The sequence below is a fragment of the Hyla sarda genome, chromosome 12 (assembly GCF_029499605.1).
Source record: "Hyla sarda isolate aHylSar1 chromosome 12, aHylSar1.hap1, whole genome shotgun sequence".
In the NCBI taxonomy this organism is placed as follows: Eukaryota; Metazoa; Chordata; class Amphibia; order Anura; family Hylidae; genus Hyla; species Hyla sarda.
The window spans coordinates 33,777,560-33,800,639 of NC_079200.1; the positions used below are offsets into that span (position 1 = coordinate 33,777,560).

Here is a 23,080-nt window from a genome sequence, read left to right on the forward strand (position 1 = left end):
TACCGCGCCTATCTTCAGCAGCCAGAGAGGTGAGCCGTTGCTAGTGTATACGACCTGGTCACTACCGCCGCAGCAAGACCATCCCGCTTTGCGGCGGGCTCTGGTGAAAACCAGTAGTGACTTAGAACCAATCCACTAGCACGGTCCACGCCAATCCCTCTCCGGCACAGAGGATCCACTACCTGCCAGCCGGCACCGTGACAGTAGATCCGGCCATGGATCCCGCTGAAGTTCCTCTGCCAGTTGTCGCTGACCTCACCACGGTGGTCGCCCAGCAGTCACAACAGATAGCGCAACAAGGCCAACAGCTGTCTCAACTGACCGTTATGCTACAGCAGTTACTACCACAGCTTCAGCAATCATCTCCTCCGCCAGCTCCTGCACCTCCTCCGCAGCGAGTGGCCGCTTCTGGTCTACGCCTATCCTTGCCGGATAAATTTGATGGGGACTCTAAGTTTTGCCGTGGCTTTCTTTCCCAATGTTCCCTGCACCTGGAGATGATGTCGGACCAGTTTCCCACTGAAAGGTCTAAGGTGGCTTTCGTAGTCAGCCTTCTGTCTGGAAAAGCCCTGTCTTGGGCCACACCGCTCTGGGACCGCAATGACCCCGTCACTGCCTCTGTACACTCCTTCTTCTCGGAAATCCGAAGTGTCTTTGAGGAACCTGCCCGAGCCTCTTCTGCTGAGACTGCCCTGTTGAACCTGGTCCAGGGTAATTCTTCCGTTGGCGAGTATGCCGTACAATTCCGTACTCTTGCTTCAGAATTATCCTGGAATAATGAGGCCCTCTGCGCGACCTTTAAAAAAGGCCTATCCAGCAACATTAAAGATGTTCTGGCCGCACGAGAAATCCCTGCTAATCTACATGAACTCATTCACCTAGCCACTCGCATTGACATGCGTTTTTCCGAAAGGCGTCAGGAGCTCCGCCAAGATATGGACTCTGTTCGCACGAGGCGTTTCTTCTCCTCGGCTCCTCTCTCCTCTGGTCCCCTGCAATCCGTTCCTGTGCCTCCCGCCGTGGAGGCTATGCAGGTCGACCGGTCTCGCCTGACACCTCAAGAGAGGACACGACGCCGCATGGAGAATCTCTGCCTGTACTGTGCTAGTACCGAACACTTCCTGAGGGATTGTCCTATCCGTCCTCCCCGCCTGGAAAAACGTACGCTGACTCCGCACAAAGGTGAGACAGTCCTTGATGTCTACTCTGCTTCTCCACGTCTTACTGTGCCTGTGCGGATGTCTGCCTCTGCCTTCTCCTTCTCTACTATGGCCTTCTTGGACTCTGGATCTGCAGGAAATTTTATTTTGGCCTCTCTCGTCAACAGGTTCAACATCCCAGTGACCAGTCTCGCCAGACCCCTTTACATCAATTGTGTAAACAATGAAAGATTGGACTGTACCATACGTTTCCGCACGGAGCCCCTTCTAATGTGCATCGGATCTCATCACGAGAGGATTGAACTTTTGGTCCTCCCCAATTGCACTTCTGAAATTCTCCTTGGACTTCCCTGGCTTCAACTTCATTCCCCAACCCTGGATTGGTCCACTGGGGAGATCAAGAGTTGGGGGCCCTCTTGTTCCAAGGACTGTCTAAAACCGGTTCCCAGTAACCCTTGCCGTGACTCTGTGGTTCCTCCAGTAACCGGTCTCCCTAAGGCCTATATGGACTTTGCGGATGTTTTTTGCACAGGCCTTATGATTGTCCTATCGACCTCCTCCCGGGCACTACTCCACCCCGGGGCAGAATTTATCCTCTGTCCGCCCCTGAGACTCTTGCCATGTCTGAATACGTCCAGGAAAATTTAAAAAAGGGCTTTATCCGTAAATCCTCCTCTCCTGCCGGAGCCGGATTTTTCTTTGTGTCCAAAAAAGATGGCTCCCTACGTCCTTGCATTGACTACCGCGGTCTTAATAAAATCACGGTTAAGAACCGCTACCCCCTACCCCTCATCTCTGAACTCTTTGATCGCCTCCAAGGTGCCCACATCTTTACTAAACTGGACTTAAGAGGTGCTTATAATCTCATCCGCATCAGAGAGGGGGATGAATGGAAAACGGCATTTAACACCAGAGATGGACACTTTGAGTATCTGGTCATGCCCTTTGGCCTGTGCAACGCCCCTGCCGTCTTCCAAGACTTTGTTAATGAAATTTTTCGTGATCTTTTATACTCCTGTGTTGTTGTATATCTGGACGATATCCTGATTTTTTCTGCCAATCTAGAAGAACACCGCCAGCATGTCCGTATGGTTCTTCAGAGACTTCGTGACAATCAACTCTATGCCAAAATTGAGAAATGTCTGTTTGAATGCCAATCTCTTCCTTTTCTAGGATACTTGGTCTCTGGCCAGGGACTACAAATGGATCCAGACAAACTCTCTGCCGTCTTAGATTGGCCACGCCCCTCCGGACTCCGTGCTATCCAACGCTTTTTGGGGTTCGCCAATTATTACAGGCAATTTATTCCACATTTTTCTACCGTTGTGGCTCCTATCGTGGCTTTAACCAAAAAAAATGCCGATCCCAAGTCTTGGCCTCCTCAAGCGGAAGACGCCTTTAAACGACTCAAGTCTGCCTTTTCTTCGGCTCCCGTGCTCTCCAGACCTGACCCTTCCAAACCCTTCCTATTGGAGGTTGATGCCTCCTCAGTGGGAGCTGGAGCTGTTCTTCTACAAAAAAATTCTTCCGGGCATGCTGTCACTTGTGGTTTTTTTTCTAGGACCTTCTCTCCGGCGGAGAGGAACTACTCCATCGGGGATCGAGAGCTTCTAGCCATCAAATTAGCACTTGAGGAATGGAGGCATCTGCTGGAGGGATCAAGATTTCCAGTTATTATTTACACCGATCACAAGAACCTCTCCTACCTCCAGTCTGCCCAACGGCTGAATCCTCGCCAGGCCCGGTGGTCTCTGTTCTTTGCCCGATTTAATTTTGAAATTCACTTTCGGCCTGCCGATAAGAACATTAGGGCCGATGCTCTCTCTCGTTCCTCGGATGCTTCGGAAGTTGAACTCTCTCCGCAACACATCATTCCTCCTGACTGCCTGATTTCCACTTCTCCAGCCTCCATCATGCAAACTCCTCCAGGAAAGACCTTTGTTTCTCCACGCCAACGCCTCGGAATCCTCAAATGGGGTCACTCCTCCCATCTCGCAGGTCATGTGGGCATCAAGAAATCTGTGCAACTCATCTCCCGCTTCTATTGGTGGCCGACTCTGGAGACGGATGTTGTGGACTTTGTGCGAGCCTGCACTATCTGTGCCCGGGATAAGACTCCTCGCCAGAAGCCCGCTGGTTTTCTTCATCCTCTGCCTGTCCCCGAACAGCCTTGGTCTCTGATTGGTATGGATTTTATTACTGATTTACCCCCTTCCCGTGGCAACACTGTTATTTGGGTGGTCGTTGATCGATTCTCCAAAATGGCACATTTCATCCCTCTTCCTGGTCTTCCTTCAGCGCCTCAGTTGGCTAAACAATTTTTTGTACACATTTTTCGTCTTCACGGGTTGCCTACGCAGATCGTCTCGGATAGAGGCGTCCAATTCGTGTCTAAATTCTGGAGGGCTCTCTGTAAACAACTCAAGATTAAATTAAATTTTTCTTCTGCATATCATCCCCAATCCAATGGACAAGTAGAAAGAATTAACCAGGTCTTGGGTGATTATTTACGACATTTTGTTTCCTCCCGCCAGGATGACTGGGCAGATCTCCTTCCATGGGCCGAATTCTCGTATAACTTCAGAGTCTCTGAATCTTCCTCCAAATCCCCATTTTTCGTGGTGTACGGCCGTCACCCTCTTACCCCCCTCCCTACCCCCTTGCCCTCTGGTCTGCCCGCTGTGGATGAAATTTCTCGTGACCTTTCCATCATATGGAGAGAGACCCAAAATTCTCTCTTACAGGCTTCATCACGCATGAAGAAGTTCGCGGATAAGAAAAGAAGAGCTCCTCCCATTTTTTCCCCTGGAGACAAGGTATGGCTCTCCGCTAAATATGTCCGCTTCCGTGTCCCTAGCTACAAGTTGGGACCACGCTATCTTGGTCCTTTCAAAATTTTGTGTCAGATTAATCCTGTCTCTTACAAACTTCTTCTTCCTCCTTCTCTTCGTATTCCTAATGCCTTTCACGTTTCTCTTCTTAAACCACTCATCATCAACCGTTTCTCTCCCAAATCTGTTCCTCCCACTCCTGTTTCCGGCTCCTCGGACATCTTCTCCGTCAAAGAGATTCTGGCATCAAAGAAGGTCAGAGGGAAAACCTTTTTTTTAGTGGATTGGGAGGGTTGTGGTCCAGAAGAGAGATCCTGGGAACCTGAGGACAATATCCTAGACAAAAGTCTGCTCCTCAGGTTCTCAGGCTCTAAGAAGAGGGGGAGACCCAAGGGGGGGGGTACTGTTACGCCGAGCGCTCCGGGTCCCCGCTCCTCCCCGGAGCGCTCGCTACACTCTCCTCACTGCAGCGCTCCGGTCAGATCCACTGACCCGGGGCGCTGCGATACTGCCTCCAGCCGGGATGCGATTCGCGATGCGGGTAGCGCCCGCTCGCGATGCGCACCCCGGCTCCCGTACCTGACTCGCTCTCCGTCGTTCCTGTCCCGGCGCGCGCGGCCCCGCTCCTTAGGGCGCGCGCGCGCCGGGTCTTTGCGATTTAAAGGGCCACTGCGCCGCTGATTGGCGCAGTGGTTCCAATTAGTCTGATCACCTGTGCACTTCCCTATATCACCTCACTTCCCCTGCACTTCCTTGCCGGATCTTGTTGCCATCGTGCCAGTGAAAGCGTTTCCTTGTGTGTTCCTAGCCTGTGTTCCAGACCTCCTGCCGTTGCCCCTGACTACGATCCTTGCTGCCTGCCCCGACCTTCTGCTACGTCCGACCTTGCTTCTGTCTACTCCCTTGTACCGCGCCTATCTTCAGCAGCCAGAGAGGTGAGCCGTTGCTAGTGGATACGACCTGGTCACTACCGCCGCAGCAAGACCATCCCGCTTTGCGGCGGGCTCTGGTGAAAACCAGTAGTGACTTAGAACCGATCCACTAGCACGGTCCACGCCAATCCCTCTCCGGCACAGAGGATCCACTACCTGCCAGCCGGCACCGTGACAGGGTCTTCCATCCCTAGACATCATATCCCTTATCCAAAGGGTGCCGCGATCTCCGCAGCGGCATTTTGTGTCGTCATGCCACGCCTCTTTATGACATCACCCCTCCATTAATGTCTATGGGAGGGGGCATGGACATGGACTAGAGATGTGACACCACGCCCCCTTCTGACATCACACCACGCCCCCTCCATTCCTGTTTATTCATAGACCTGAATGGAGGGGGCATGGCATGGTGTCACAAGGGGGCACAGAATGCTGGATGCTGCACAGAGATCGCAGGGGACCCTCTCGATCAGGCATCTTATTCCCTATCCTTTGGGTAGGGGATAAGATGTCTAGGGGCAGAATACCCCATTAATCTAGTCTCAGCTTAGGACTCATACACAGAACCATAATATGCTGGCCTGCACAAGCCCTTATAGCTCAAAGTTGGTCATAAGCAGAGATGAGCGAACCAAACCTGTGGAACCAGAGTTCGGTCAGAGCTTTGCTAAAAGTTCGGTTCAGCTAAAAAACTTTAACTTCAGTAGAACCAGCTAAGATAACATAAGCTACATGAAAGAAAGGATAAGAAGAAATAATAAATAAAGTGTCCACTAGGGATCGACCGATTATCGGTTTGGCCGATATTATCGGCTGATATTCACAATTTTTGACGTTACCGGTATCGGCGATTACGTTGCCGATAATCCGATAATGTCCCGCCCCCCGCCCAGCCCCCACCACACACCACACTGCATGCTGCCGCCGCCCCCCCCCCCCCCCACCGCACGCCGCCCCCATTGCCTCCCCTAATTACCTGTTCCCGGGGTCTGGGGCCCGCGCTACTTCTGGCTCCTGCTGCGTCCTGCGTTACGCTGTGCGTCCTCAACGTGACGTCACCGTCAGTGCACACAGTGACAGCTCAGGACGGGAGCCAGAAGTAACGCGGAACCCGGACCCCAGGAACAGGTAATTATAAAACCGGGGATAGGGGAGGCAATGGGGCAGCGGCGGTGGGGGCGGTGTGCAGTGCAGGGGTAGGATGGCTGGAGGGGGCAGCGACGGTGGGGGCGGTGCGGGGGTAGGGGGGATGGCTGGGGGCAGCAGCAGTTGGAGTAGGGGGGGAATGGCTGGGGGGCAGCGGCGGTGGGGGGGCGGTGTGCGGTGCGGGGGTAGGGGGGGATGGCTGGGGGGCAGCGGCAGTGGTTGGGAGGACCCCTGGACAGGCAGGGGGAGAGAAGCGGGTGGCGGCGGTGGTCTCTGATTCAGTCAAAACCGCTGCAGTTCATTGATTTAAAGCGCCCGCTGGTGGTGAAATAGCCGATAACTTAGACCGGAATAACGGTATAAGCTATCAGCCTGAAAGGCCACAGATTATCGGTATCGGCCCTAAAAAAAAACGATATCGGTCGATCCCTAGTGTCCACACAACTTACTTTACTTGTGCAAAAAAGTTGTTGAAAGAATGATGGTGTAGGGTCAAGCAAAAATGTAAAAAGGCACATTTCATAAATAAATGAGCACTACAATGTCAAACAGAAGAAACATTCTACAACACGACAAAAGAACTCCCAGCTACACTATGTGAAAAAGTGCAACATTTTTGCACAAAATAGCCACTGTGGAAACATTTGCGTCTAATATAAACAACTCTGTTCCTCCTCCAAATGATGTGCTGCAGGTGATAACACAATGGACTCCCAAACAACCATACAAAGGAACGTGCCTAAATCATAAGAAAAGGTTAATAAAAATTGCGAAGAAGTATATGAAATGAACTTACACCTCAGAGGGGAGCATATCCCAGTCAAGTATAGTTCTTGGAAACCCAGACATCTAGGTAAGTACATTCAACACCCATTTATTAGAAACTGCATGGAATGACTAGAATGTAATGTAAAACTATAAAAACTACACAAACACACACATACCAGGGCCATTCCCCCTTGTTCAGAGATCTCTAGATTTCTGAATGTTATACTTGTAAACTGGCCAAGACTAAAGAGGTGCGGGCGGATATGCTAAGACGTGTCAGTTCCCTACCTACCGTATTTTTCGCCATATAAGATGCTCCGGCATATAAGACGCACCCAATTTTAAAGGATGAAAATCTAGAAAAAAAAATATTCTGAACCAAATACAATGTAAAGTATAGGACAGTGATCTTCAACCTGCGGACCTCCAGATGTTGCAAAACTACAACTCCCAGCATGCCCGGACAGCCGTTGGCTGTCCGGGCATGCTGGGAGTTGTAGTTTTGCAACATCTGGAGGTCTGCAGGTTGAAGACCACTGGTATTGGAGATAATACTCACCTGTCCGCGCCGCTCCGGACCCGTCACTGCTCGTCACCGCTGCCCTGGATGTCGCCCTCCATCGCTGTCGCCGTGTCCCTGGGGTGTCCCCGTCGCTCCGGAACGTCACTGCTGCCCGGTATCCTCGTTCTCCGTCGCCGCCATCACGCCGCTAAGCACGCCGCTCCTATTGGATGACGGGACGGCATGCGCAACAACGTGATGACGACGAAGGAGAGCGCCGGCCATGTAGGGGATCCCGTCACGGAGCAGACACCGAGGAGGCAGGTAAGGTCCTGGAAGCTGTTCGGGACGCCGCGATTTCACCGCAGCGGTCTTGAACAGCCTGACTGAGCAGCCGGGTTAGTGTCACTTTCGCTTCAGACGCGGCGGTCAGCTTCAGATTAACCCCGAGTAGATGAGTTGATAAATGTGAATCCAAAAGCTTCGCACACGGGGACAGTCCCACCATGTGAATTGTGGTTCCCGTATGTTGGCATCCCTGAGGAGAGGTTGAGGGAAACATCCTTGCCACTTTGGTGGGGACCAGGCACCATCTAAGTAAGACCCTTCGTGCCCCACACAATGCTTCAGGAACAGTTTAATTGGAGACTTCAGTGGAAAACTTAAAAAAAAATTTTTTTTTAACCCCTTAAGGACTCAGGGTTTTTCCGTTTTTGCACTTTCGTTTTTTCCTCCTCACCTTTTAAAAATCATAACCCTTTCAATTTTGCACCTAAAAATCCCTATGATGGCTTATTTTTTGCACCACCAATTATACTTTGTAATGACGTCAGTCATTTTACCCAAAAATCTATGGCGAAAAGGAAAAAAAAATTGAAGAAAAAACGCCATTTTGTAACTTTTGGGGGCTTCCGTTTCTAGCGCAGTACATTTTTTGGTAAAAATGACACCTTATCTTTATTCTGTAGGTCCATACGATTAAAATGATACCCTACTTATATAGGTTGGATATTGTCGTACTTCTGTAAAAAATCATAACTACATGCAAAAAAATGTATACGTTTAAAATTGTCATCTTCTGACCCCTATAACTTTTTATTTTTCCGCATACGGGGCGGTATGAGGACTCATTTTTTGCACCGTGAACGGTACCATTTTTGTATTGATCGGACTTTTTGATCGCTTTTTATTCATTTTTTCATGATCTAAAAAGCGACCAAAAATACGTTATTTTGGACTTTGGAATTTTTTGACCATTGACCGTGCGGTTTAATTAATGATATATTTTTATAGTTCGGACATTTCCGCATGCGGCGATGCCATATATGTTTATTTTTATTTTTGTTTACATAATGTTTTTTTTTTATGGGAAAAGGGGGGTGATTTGAACTTTTATTAAGGAAAGGGTTAAATCACATTTATTAACTTTTTTTTTTCACTTTTTTTTGCAGTGTTATTGCTCCCATAGGGACCTATAACACTGCACACACTGATTGCCAGCACTGTTCATTGCAAAGCCATAGCTTTGCAATGATCAGCGTTATCGGCGGTCGATTGCTCAAGCCTGCATCTCAGGCTTGGAGCAATCAATCGCCGAGGGGACACGCCGGAAGCAGGTAAGAGGACCTCCGCTCGTGTCCCAGCTGATCGGGACACCGCATTTTCACTTCGGTAGTCCCGATCAGCCCTGCTGAGCAGCCGGGCAGCTTTCACTTTCATTTTAGACGCAGCGTTCAACTTTGAACGCCGCGTCTAAAGGGTTAATAGCATGCGGCATCGCGATCGCTGCCGCGCGCTATTAGCCCCGAGTCCCGGCATCAGTTACATGCCAGTACCGACCCGATATGACGCGGGGTCACCGCGTGACCCCGCGTTATATCGCGGGAGCCAGCCAAGGACGTAAATATACGTCCTTGGTCGTTAAGTGGTTAAATCAACTGGTCCCAGAAAGTTAAAACAGCTTTGTAAATTACTTCTATTTAAAAATCTTAATCCTTCCAGTACTTATCAGCTGCTGTGTACTACAGAGGAAGTTCTTTTCTTTGTGAATGTTTTTGGTGTGACCACAGTGCTCACTGCTGACACCTCTGTCCATGTCAGGTACTGTCCAGAGCAGGAGAGGTTTTCTCTGGGGATTTGCTCCTGCTCTGGACAGTTCCTGAGATGGACAGAGGTGTCAGCAGAGAGCACTGTGGGCAGACAGAACATAAATTCACAACTTCCTCTGGAGCATACAGCAGCTGATAAGTACTGGAAGGATTAAGAGTTTTAAATAGAAGTAATTTACAATTCTGTTTGACTTTCTGGCACCAGTTGATTTAAATAAATAGTTTTCCCCTTTAAGTTCACTTTACTTTTCAGTCTCAGTTGAATACGAACACATGCTACTTCTCATACACCTGTACGGAGCATGAATCAAGCTAACGGCAAGATGTTCCTTATTTTGGAGGCAGCTTAAAGCTCTTCCCTCCTAGGAGGCCATTACTTTAGGTGCAATACGTCAATCTTACTGCAATAAGACAATCTTCCATAGTCCGGGGTTACCCATACTGCAGTGCATCCCGTCACCTGTCATCTATCCAGCCCTGTTCTCAGCCCTTGCGTCCTCTATAATGATGGAATGCCCAAGAGATAAAGCCGCGGTGCACAGAAACACCACACGGCACTACACATAACCAATAATTCCCACCTATTTTGATAGTTACAAAAGCAACTTCTTGTCATCTCTAAATGCATTGTTCTACTTTATAGTCCTGGAAGCCATTCCCGCCTGTCCTGTTATAATAAATAATGAAGCGGCTGTATAAAGTGGTAGGTAATGACTTGTCATAAATTCCAGTGATGGGCTGGATGAGATTTGGTCATTAAATACCTTAGGGCGCAGTCACACGGCCATATTTTTAGACCACATTATCCTACTTTTCTCTGCAGAGATCTGTTCCTGACAAGAAATAATGGAACACGGACCAAAAATATGACCTTGTCAACGCACCCCTAGCTTGGTTGGGAAGTTTCAGCTCCTTGTCAGCCGTCTGCAAATCTATTCTTACATAGAGTGAAAAACAAAACATTTCCAGATCTTGCAGTTTGATCAGGGGCAAACCCCCTCGGGTTACAGGTTACAGTAGCCATTTATATACTCCCTCATTTATAATCTAACACTCAAACAATTGTTTTCTTAGTACCAGTCCTTTAACTGTAAAGAACCCTTTTATCTATTGATGATGGTGCTGGTGCCTTGTATCACTATGAACGCTAACCTGGGGCGATAGACACCAGGACAAAACCTGCCAGACCTCGCTATAGGTCAGTCTGGCCTGTTATTTAAAGGGGTTCTCCGGTGCTTATACATCCTATCCCCTATCCAAAGGACAGGGGATAAGATGCCTGATCGCGGGGGTCCCGCCGCTGGGGACGCCCGTGATCATGCAGGCAGCACCCCAGTTAAAATCATTCCCAGGAGCATTTTCGCTCCGGGTCTGATTACCGGCGACCACAGGGCCTGCGGCGTGTGACGTCACGCCTCCGCCCCCGTGTGACGTCACACTCCGCCCCTCAATGCAAGCCTATGGGAGGGGGCGCGACAGCTTTGGATAGGGGATAAGATGTCTAAGCGCCGGAGTACCCCTTTAAAAACTGCACCCCTTAAAAGGGGTACTCCAGTGGAGAAATTATTTTTTTTTAAATCAACTGCTTTCAGAAAGTTAAACAGATTTGTAAATTACTTCTATTTAAAGAATCTTAAAGGGGTACTCCAGTGGGAAACTTTTTTTTTTTAAATCAACTGGTGCCAGAAAGTTAAACAGATTTGTAAATTACTTCCACTAAAAAATCTTAATCCTTCCAGTACTTAGCTGCTGTATGCTCCACAGGAAGTTATTTTATTTTTTAATTTCTTTTCTGTCTGACCACAGTGCTCTCTGCTGACACTTCTGTCCATGTCAGGAACTGTCCAGAGCAGGAGAGGTTTGCTATGGGGATTTGCTTGAACTCTGGACAGTTCCTGACATGAACAGAGGTGTCCACATAGAGCTCTGTGATCAGACAGAAAAGAACTACTCAACTTCCTGTGTAGCATACAGCAGTTGAGTGAGTACTGGAAGGATTAAGATTTTTAAATAGAAGTCATTTACAAATCTGTATAACTTTCTAGCACCAGTTGATTAAAACATTTTTTCCACCGGAGTACCTCTTTAAAGGGTACACTGGGGGAATTTTTTTTTTTTTTAATTAACTGGTGCCAGAAAGTTATACAGATTTGTAAATTACTTCTATTTAAAAATATTAATCCTTCCAGTACTCACTCAACTGCTGTATGCTACAGAAATACAGTTGTATTTCTTTCTGAAGTTCTTTTCAGTCTGACCACAGTGCTCTCTGCTGACACTCTTTTTTTATTATAAAAATACAAAACAATTCCAAAAAACAAGAACACAAAACAAGCTTAACTAGCTACAACAGAAATGTAAAATAAAATAAAACCCTGCCTAACCGGCCAGCCCAGCTTTAATAAATTCCAAAATATACCAAACTACAACTATTATACACCTAAGCAAACTATGAAATTCACACTCACTCACACACATAACAAAAATAAATAAATAAATAAATAAATATTATTTGCTCAACTTGGCTAATTAAATGAAATAAATAAACCAACATAAAATTCAGCACCACCTGGCTATAACTCAAAATCATCCATACTTGGGAAAATAAATAAATAAATAAATAAAGCAACAGAAAACATAACACACGCATAATCTCCAAAACTAAGAAAGACACACACACACACACACATATATTGAGAATGAAAATAACAACAGCACAACTTGGCTTATTAAAAAAAAAAAAAAAAAAAAAAAATTACAAATAAAAAAAAAAAAAAAGAGGACACCTCTGCTTTTTAAATAAAAGTTATATATACACACAGACAAAAAACACCTATATACAATAATAATACTACATAACTACAACTGGTCCGACTGCCCTTTTCTTATGGCTAATGCAACAATATAAAACGAAATACATGACACAATATACCAACAAATAAATAAAATAAAACAATAATATAAAACAATATACATAGCACAGTATACATACAAATATAATAAATGTGCCTCACAAAAATACCTACAAAAACCCAAAAATAAATCCTACACTAAAACTGTGCCCTCTCCCACACCACCCCTCCTGTACATGGGCCAGTCCATAACCGTTCGTACAGTTCTTAAGTCCAGTCCTTAACTGACCCATGTCAGATCCCTTAAGGAAGAAAGAGAAAAAAAAAAAAATAAATAAACAACACCCACAAATGCCCCCTCCCCACCTAGCACTCCAACCTACCAACTAAATACAACCTTACATACAAGACCATAACCCAATTTAGGTCCAAGTTCAGTGCCTGTAAGCCCTTCATACCATATCAGCTGAAAACAAAACAAAAAGCTATGGTGCACATGCAACAACCCACCACCAGGGAGAAGGATGGCAGATCTGATACACTGAAGAAATTTAAACTCTTTCCCTAACTCCCCCTACTATTCTCCCTAATTCTATCCCTTTATCAAACTGACCCTACTATCACCCTATCTCTATCCCTGTATGCCTTTCCTTAACCAAAATAAAGGTACTCTACCAAAAAGGTCTAGTACCTAGGGCACATCAAAAGAAAACCCTCTCCATAGGAGAGAAGCCCTACTGGTGTCAAGACTGCCATACTCCAAAGACCTGATCTTCCCGAGGTCACCAGTGATATTCCTACAGACCTCCACCTCGGAGAGGACTTTCTGCTGGGTTGACACTAAACACCGTGCATTCCACGTGTGATACTTAACCACTAAGCTAACTAAAAATAAAGTGCCCCGATCTCGGCCACCGAGGGTCCTGAATGCCCCATAAGCCCACTCCGGATAGGTAAGGCCGGCAAGCTGACTCCAGCCAATGGAAGCGCCCACCCGGTTGTAGACCCCTACGTTAAAGGGACAATGAAGCAGGAAGTGGTCCATGCTTTCCAGCGTGTCCACACACTCTTCTCGGGGACACCCCCGGTCATCAGAGTTCCTGTACTTCAGGTTGTCCCTTACACCTAGCTTCCCCTGAAAGCAGCGCCAGGCCAAGTCCCAAAACTTCTGGGGGATCCTTTTCAAGTTTAAAAGATACAACCCCACCCTCAGATCCCGACCTGGGCAGTCCCTGAGCGCCAGAGGCTTCTGGAAGTGGGTCAACAGAACCCGTTTGTCAAGGAACTGCCTTGACTGGGTCCTGATCTCCCACACTCCCAGACCCCACCGACGTAACGCCTTCAGAGTCGGGGTAGCGTAAGCCGGAAGATATCCATGGGGTGTACGGAGGTCCTTCACTTGCCCTCCTCTCTCCCATTCCTGGAAGAAAGGCCGAAACCATTCCCTGCAGGAGAGTACCCACGGAGAAGCCCTCTCTTTCCAGAGGTTCGAGATGTTAGCTTTCAAGAAGGTGTTTGTTAAGAACACCACAGGGTTTACCATAGATAAACCCCCTAGTCTCCTCGTACGGTACGTAACCTCCCTCTTGACTAGGTTCAACCTGTTCCCCCATAACAGTTGGAAAAACAGGCTGTAGACCCTAGTGTAGTAAGCCTCTGGCAAGATACATACACTGCCCAGATAGATAAACAAGGGGAGCAGGTATGATTTGATCAGGTGTACCCTTTCTCTGAGAGTCATAGACCAACCCTTCCACTGATTCACCCTCTGAGTGGCATCATGGAGCTTACCGTCCCAGTTTTTGGTGGGATAATCATCCTGGCCGAATGTGATGCCCAGAATTTTTGCTGAGTCTTGGGGCCCTGGGAGGGTGTCCGGGAGATCAAATGTGGGATCCCCCTCTCCCAGCCAGAGACTTTCACACTTTTCCCGGTTGATCTTGGACCCGGATGCCTCCGAGTAGCGCTCCACCTCTGACATCACCACATCGACCTCCTCCCTCGAGGAGACGAAAATAGTGACATCATCAGCGTACGCCACCACTCTCTGGGTGACATCCAGCTCCACCAGACTCATCCCGACTCCCGCCAACGGCCCACGATCTACTCTCCGGACGAAGGGATCAATCGAGAACACGTATAAAAGCGGGCTCAAAGGACAACCCTGACGGACTCCGGACCCCACCTCAAAAGAGCGGCCAGACCACCCGTTCACCAGTGGGAAACTCTCTGCCCCGGCATACAAGATCTTAAGCCAATTCACAAAAGTACTCGGTAAGCCATATCTCAGGAGGACGGACCAGAGGTACTCGTGGTTCACCCGATCAAATGCTTTGGCCTGATCCAAGGACAGCAAGTACCCCTTCCAGAGACCCGCACTACTCCGCTCCACTGCCTCCCTGACACTGAGGACAGCACTTAAGGTGCTTCGGCCTGGAACAGAGCAGTTCTGAGCCCCCGAAAGGAGCCGGGGTGCAAACTTCACCAGCCGATTAAACAGTATCTTGGCCAGAAGCTTCCTGTCCGTATTGAGAAGAGCTATGGGCCTCCAATTCTCAACACGGCTAGGATCTTTACCTTTTGAGAGAAGAATCAGGGCTGACCTCCTCATTGACTTTGGCAGAGTGTCCGAGGAGAGACACTCATTGAACACCTTGGTCAAGAGGGGAGCTAAAGACTCCTTAAAGGTCTTATACCACTCGGATGTTAAGCCATCTGGACCTGGCGACTTCTTGGGGGCGAGCCCCTCGATCGCCAGTCTCACTTCCTCTTCCCTGATATCTTCTGCCAAAACATCAAGAGAGGGGTCTACCCCTGGCTCAGGAATGGCTTCAGCCAGGAAAACCGACATCCTGTCTCGATCTAGATCCTTCCTCCCCAAGAGGTGTGAGTAGAAGGATCTGACGACCTCCAGGATCCCTGATCTGGACCGATTCAGAGATCCTGTACTATCAACCAGTCCTGAGACTACTTTACTACTCACTGACATCTTGCAGTTCTTGTAAGGGTCGGGAGAGCGGTACTTCCCGTAATCCCTCTCAAAAACCAAAGATGCGTGCCTATCGTACTGACACCTCATCAGCAAGGACTTCACTCTGGAGATATCATCACGACTACCTCCAGTCGAGACAAGAAACTCGAGTTTCCTCCTCAGACCCTGATACAGGCGATACCTATTCAGGGACCTGAGGCTCGAGAGCTGGCGGAAGAACCCCACAACCCGCTTCTTGAATATCTCCCACCACTCTGACTTACTACTACAAAGGCCCAGTAAAGGTACCTGACTCTGAAGAAAATCCTCAAAGGACTGTCTTATCTCCGCTTCCTCCAGGAGGGACGAATTCAGCTTCCAATAACCTTTACCCATCCGGGGGGTCTCTGAAACATTCAGGGAAAACAAAATCATACAGTGATCAGAGAACTCCACCTCAACCACGGACACTGCGGAAGAGACGGCTTCCTCCTTTAAATAAAACCTGTCTATCCTAGACCTGCGACTACCTTGATGATAGGTGAAACCCGCGTGGCCTGAGGGGCTCCGGATGTGGGCATCCTCTAGGCGAGCTTCCCTAACTATATTATTAAGGGCCACACTATCGCAATCCAGCGGACCGTTGGAGCCTCTCCTATCTTGGGACCTTGTGACATTATTGAAGTCCCCTCCAAAGATCACCAGCCGGCTAGTAAAAAGGAAGGGCTTAATCCTCATAAAGAGATTTTTACGGCCCAGCTTTGTTTGTGGGGCATAGATGTTTATGAGCCGGAGCTCTTGTCCCTTCATGAGGACATCTAAGATCAGGCACCTCCCCATTTCTAACTCAATAACCCGTCTGCATTCAACCGGAGCGGTAAAAAGGACCGCCACCCCACTATACGGCTCAGCCGCAAGAGACCAGTGGGAGGGCCCGCGCCTCCACTCTCTTCTGGCTTTCACCAGAGAGGCTAGATCTGACAACCTGGTCTCCTGTAAAAGGAAAATGTCGGCTTCAACACGGCCGAGAAAATCGAAGGCTGCGAATCTAGCCGTATCCGACTTTATACTGGCACAGTTAATAGATGCCAGCGTCAATGGGGTGAGTGCCGCCATCATTGGTGATTGAGTTAGACGGCCACACCTTTACTTCTGTTTCCCCTTCTTTTTTGCCCCCTCATCCCCTGAAGAAGAGGAAAGGGCAGGACCACTTTTCAACCTTTTCTTAGACTCTGATTGGTCCATGGGGTCCCCGTCTCCGTCCGGCCCCAGTCTAGCCCTGCCTTCCGAGGAAGGTGCCTCCGCAGGGCAGGGCCCAGTTCCCCCCAGAGGCTCTCTCACCCTAGGCACCCCGCCCTCACCTTCCCCCTCCAAGGAGGGGGAGGAGATGGTATCGAGGACGAGGTACCGGTTTGACAGGTCAATCAGAGGGGGGGCAGTCAGGCTTCCGTTTTGGACCTGGCCCGTAGTACAAGGCTTAACAGAGGGCTCCGACCTCTTCTTTCTCCCTTTTCTTTTGCCCTTGTCTTTCTTTTTTGGCCTCTCCCCACTCTCCTCATCCACACTTTCATAGTGGGAGGAATCGGAAGGGTCGGCCATATTGCCTTCCTCTCTGCGCAGCCTCCTGATCTCCTCATTCAGCACATTCTCCCCCAGAGCTTCAGTGGTTACAGGGCCAGCTTCAGGACCAGGGGCCGGAGCTACCCCAGTCACCTGGGCACTCTCCAGCTCCCTATTCCTCCTACGAGTTTCCTCCCGCCTTAGTTTGGCGGGGCCCTTTATCCTCGTCACTAGCCCTGTTGTGCCCCCATCCCTGCTCGTACCCTCCCCAGCCGAGGCAACTTCACAGCTCTCCCCGGCCGGAGCAGTCGCAGCACGGGCGAAAGCACTCGGACAACGGCTGAAAGGGTGCCCGAGGACACCACACAGGTGGCACCGAATCTGCCTACAGGATGCGGCCAGATGACCCACCCCACCACACAAAGCACAGACCTGTACAGTACAGGCTGCGCTAAAATGGGTGGGGCTGCCGCACCTGTGACAGACCTTAGGCTGCCCCTGGTAGAAGACCTGGATCCTGTCACGTCCAAGGAAGGCGGCTGACGGAATGTGGGCAACTGTACTACCTGAACGTTTGAGTTTGACGGAAAACGTCCAGGCCCCGGACCAGATCCCGTGCTCATCCAAATTTTTCTTGGGCATGTCCGTCACATCCCCATATCGACCGAGCCAGGTCATGATGTCATAACAAGAAAGTGACTCATTACGGGTCAAAACTGTCACTTTCTTGACTGAGTTCTGACGGGAAATCGCCTTTACAGCAAAATCCCGCCAGCCGGGCTCGTTCTTCGCCACTTCGTAGTTTGACCAGAAGAGTTCGAGACCCTCCGGCCGAACGAAACTGACGTCAAACTCAGACGAACCGTAGGGGTGGATCAGGGCAAAGATGTCACTCGCCCTGAATTCCATCTGGAGGAGGAGCTCAACCACTTTAGCGCGAGGCGGGCACGCATCCTCGCCCCTCCAAATCAGACGGACCACATTCCTACGGTTATTGTCCTGCCCGGGTGTCGGGAGGGACCAGACCACCTCCCCATTCTGCTCTCGGAAAGCCCCCAAACCGTGCCTCTCTATCCAGAAAGACAGGTCGACCTCACCCCTTCCCTCTACCTGGATCGACCTGTCGCCCCTACGCAGAGCCTCCAGGAGGCGCTGTTGCAAGTAACCCCCGGGGCCGGACGGAGATGGGGACCCCACCGAATCCCCGGCAGCAACACTGGCATAGCTCCTAGGAGCAGTCACTGCCGGGGGGGCAGCCGGACCAGACCCAGACCCAGGAGCACCATTCACACCACAACTCCCATCATCCATACCAGATGTTGCATTCACACCACCACTACTCCCACCATCATTCACTCCACTGGCACTCCTCCCAATCACAACACTACCACCCCCATCATTCTCACAACCTGCACTCACTTCCTGCCTAACATATCCTGGGCTGGCTGGGACCTGTAGTACCGCCGGTTTTAATACAGGTTTTCTTGCTGGCTTAGCTGCCGCTGGGGTCAACGCTGATGGCTCCTCCTTCATAGGCGATGTTACCACCTGAGTCTGGGGCTGCCCCACCGGGCGCACCCCAGCTCCTCCCACAATGCCACCACTAGGCTTGCCCGACCGTTCAGGCTCTGCTGATGACACTGACGCCCGGACACTCTCCCCCCTTACAGAGGAGTGCCCCGCAGCGCCCGCAGAAACCACAGTACTCGGGGGACCGCCCCCCGAGCACACCGACCGACCTTTCTCTGCTTCCGACACCCGGACACTCCCCCCCTCACAGGAGAGTACCCAGCAGCGTCGGTAGTGCCCACAGCACTCGGGGAACCGCCCCCCAAGCACACGGCAGCATAGCTCTTCTCTGGCATTTGGACATGCCCCCCGCCACCCTGGGGCGTCCCAGCAGCGCCAGAGTTGCCCAACATGAGCCCATCCTGCCCTTCCCTACCGGCAGGACGGGTGGGCTTCACATCTATTGCGTCCATAGCCATTTCAGACGCCATTCTATACCCCCCTTGCTGGCCCCGCTCCACCACAGGAACGGCGTCTTGCAGTTTGGGGGGCTCAGCAGCCTGAACCAGCTTTGCAGCTGACCCAGACTGCTGGAAAGGTACGAACATGTACTGCACAGATTGTTGGGTCTTCTGCTTCTTTGCTTTACGCCTGACTTTTCCATCCTCGCACTGATCTTCACCGAAGGTGAAATTCTGGAGGTGGACTGGGGATTCCTGCATGACAATTGCCCTCAATAAACCCCCAGCCTCACTCTCCACATCGTCCTCCTCACTGTCAGTCACAGGGAGCGCCACTTGGGCAGGCTCTATGTAGCTGTCCTGGGTGTCACAGGGCATAGGAACAGACACAGCATCCTCCACCACATGCGCTCCTTCCTCTACCTTCTCCTTAACTCCTTCACTGCCATCCTCACTATCTTCACCGCCACTACTCTCCCCATCATCCACCTCAACCTCCACCTTACCTGGGGATTTCATGGCGGCAAACCTTTCATCATTTGCCAGCTTCTCTCTTAGGAGACCGCTGCCCTCCAGGATCTCTGCCTTCCTCTCCTCCAGCTTGGTAATCTGGGCTTTCAGGGCTGTGATCCTTTTCTTCAGCTCAGGCTTGCTTCTCCTGGACCCAGAGTTTGCCAGACTCTGAGTCCCACGCAGATCTTCTCTTGCAAGCCTGAGCTCTTTACTGCAGCGGTCGTATTCCGCAAAGCGTGCGGCCATGCGGGAGCAGTAGGTCTCACTTGATTCTTTGGGGCCTCTTTCAGCCCACATCTCCAAACTCTTCCTCCTTGTTTTCCTTCCACCACCAGATCTCTGGCTGGCACCTGTTGCCTGATGAGCAGAGCTTGCATTGCTGCAGACTCTGCTGGATCTTCTGCCTCCGGCTGGAACAATGGCTGTAGCAGTTTTCTCTCCACCCCCCGCCAGCCTTGAAGAACGGGGAATGGAGGCCTGAGGCTCCATGCAGGAAAGTTCTCCCAGGGAGCCTGCCACACCCCTGGGAAAGCCTTGATGTAAAATGCTGCTTCTCTGGATGTCTGGAGCTCAAAAGAGACACACCCGACAGCTTCTCACACAGAACTCCTCTGGACTACAGGATGTGCTCTCTGCTGACACCTCTGTCCATGTCAGGAACTGTCCAGAGTACAAGCAAATCCCCATAGCAAACCTCTCCTGCTCTGGACAGTTCCTAATATGGACAGAGGTGTCAGGAGCACTGTGTTCAGACAGAAAAGAACTCCAGAAAGACATACAACTTCCTGTGGAGCATACAGCAGCTGATAAGTACTGAAAGGATTAACATTTTTAAATAGAATTAAAAAATCTGTTTGATTTTCTGGCACCAGTTGATTTAAAAAATAAATAATTGTTTTCAAATGGAGTACATTTTTAAGGTGGTTTACAGAATTTAAATTTTTTTTTTTTTAATCAAATTTCAACTTTTATCAATTTTTTTCAGTAACAGCAGTTATTAACAGAAAAATTCTACTGAATATTACCCAAATCTGCAGTTTTTAGAAATACTTCATGTGCAGCCCTATGATACTACATGTCGCATTTTTACCAAGAACACAGAAGTAAAAGCCCCAAAATTTGTTATAACAGTACCCCATACATGGATAAAAGCTGCTGTTTGGGCATACAAAGAGCACCATTTTGCATATTTAGCACAGATTTAGCTTGAACTGGTTTGGGCATAATTTGTACCTTTTTATTATTTTTTGTTTGACGGAGCTGTTAGATGGCCTTTTTTTGTAGGACAAGCTGTACTTTTATTGGTACCATTTTTTGCAATACATGTTATCTTTTGATCATTTTTCTTTTGCCTTTTGTTTGAGGTAAGGTAAGCAAAACTCTGGTGTGCAGTTTGCTTGTTTTTTTTTTCACAGCGATCAACATGTGGGATAAATAACTATACAGTTTATAATACAAGTCATTACGGAAGCAGTAATACCTATTTGTTTGTTTTTTGTCTTATTAATAATAATAATAATAATAATAATAATAATGGCTTTATTGGATAAAGGGCAATTAAAGAAAAGAGTTTTTTTTCCACTTAATTTTTTTTCTTAAGGGACTTGAAATTGAAATTCCGCCGTGTGCAAAGTGCAGCAGATTCCTATTGAAATCAATGGGACTCTGCTGCAGCTAAATGTCCATGCTGAATATTCCGGCAGAATTCCCCCATATGAAGATAGCATTAAACTGGCAGACCGCATGTGAAGCCCAGCCTGTAGTTGGGCCTCATAGGCTTCTGTAGCTTGCAGACTTCTAAGGCCTTGATTGTGCGTCCTGGAAAACCATCACTATACAGGGTTGTTGATTGGCCCCTGCCAATCCCATAGATGTAGCAGATAGTACTAATCACGATTTTGGGCATTATCGGTATCGGCAATTACCTTGCCGATAAGCCGATAATGCCCCGCCCCCCGCACCGCCCCCACCGCACCGCAACCGCCCCCCCCCCAACCCGCCGCACCGCGACCGCCCCCCCCGATCCACCGCACCGCGTCGCACCCCCCTCCGTAGTGCTGGGCGGTATACCGGTATGAACCGGATACCGTTTTTTTTTTTCTCCCACGGTATGGATTTTTGCCCATACCGCTATACCGGTCGGGCCCCTCCCCCACCCTCCGATTCAATAAAAAAAATTAAACTTACCTGTAATGGGAGTGGTCCGGGCCATCCATCCTTCCTGTAGTGTCCGGCAGCATTCTGGGTGAAGGGTGAACCGGTCCGGGCTGTCCTTCTTCTCCGTGGGTCATCTTCTCCACTCCGGGCAGCCTCCGGCCTAGTACGCTGCAGAGACACCGCTGCGCAGTGACGCCTGTGCGCAACGACGCACCTGACGTCACGGCGTAGCGGCGTCTATGCAGCGTACTAGGCCGGAGCCTGCCCGGAGTGGAGAAGATGACCCCCGGAGAAGGACAGCCCGGACCGGTTCACCCTCCACCCGGAATGCCGCAGGACACTACAGGAAGGATGGATGGCCCGGACCACCCTGACAGGTAGGGGGAGAGAAGCGAGTGGCGGCAGCGGCCTATGGCACCGCAAAAGCCACTGCAGTGCATTGATTTAAAGCGCCCGCTTTAAATCAATGATCTGCAGCGGTGTCGCGGGGGGATAAATAGCCGATAACTTATACTGGAATATCGGTATAAGTTATCGGCTATCGGCCCTAACCTCCACCGATTATCGGTATCGGCCATAAAAAAACGATATCGGTCGATCCCTAGTACTAACCACAGCATTTAGGGTTAAACTGCAGAGAGTGGAGCTTAATATTTAAAGAGGTATTCCGCCCCTAGACATCTTATCCCCTATCCAAAGGATAGGGGATAAGTTGTCAGATCGCTGCGGTCCCGTTCGCTCTGTGCGTAATGACGGGCGATAAAGGGGGACGGAGCAGCGTGACGTCATGGCGCCGCCCCTCGTGACATCACGACCCGTCCCCTTAATGCAAGTCTATGGGAGGGGGCGTGATGACCGCCACTCCCCCTCCCATAGACTTGTATTGAAAGGGGAGGGCCGTGACATCACGAGGGGGCGGAGCCATGACGTAACGATGCTCCGGCCCCTGTACCGCCCATCATTACGTGCAGAGCGAACTCGCTCTGTGCTGTAATGATAGCGCGGTGCCGCAGCGGGGATCCCGGGGCTCCCCAGCAGCGGCACCGCGGCGATCTGACATCTCATCCCCTATCCATTGGATATGGGATAAGATGTCTAGGGGCGGAATACCCCTTTAAAGGAGTACTGTAGTGGATAATTATAGATTATTTTTCAGGGACCAGTTCAATTTTGAAGTGGATTTGAAGGGCCTTCATATTAGAAATACCCCATAAATTACCCCATTATAGAAACTGCACCCCTCAAAGTATTCAAAATGACATTCAGAAAGTTTGTTAACCCTTTAGGTGTTTCACAGGAATAGCAGCAAAGTGAAGGAGAAAATTCAAAATCTTCATTTTTTACACTCGCATGTTCTTGTAGACCCAGTTTTTGAATTTTTACAAAGGGTAATAGGAGAAAAAGCCCCCCCAAATTTGTAACCCAATTTGAAATGTGGATGTAAAGTGCTCCATGGGTGCACTAGAGGGCTCAGAAGGGAAGGAGCGACAATGGGATTTTGGAGAGTGAATTTTGCTGAAATGGTTTTTGGGGGGGAATGTCGCATTTAGGAAGCCCCTATGGTGCCAGGACAGCAAACAAAGAAAAACCACATGGCATACTATTTTGGA

At 49.5% G+C, this 23,080-nt stretch overlaps 1 protein-coding gene across 2 annotated transcripts in view; it reads right to left on the reverse strand.

The window, feature by feature from the left end:
- The window catches only part of SRCIN1 (SRC kinase signaling inhibitor 1), a 489,213-nt gene that overhangs the window by 431,676 nt on the left and 34,457 nt on the right, over positions 1-23,080 (reverse strand). The window lies entirely within an intron of this gene.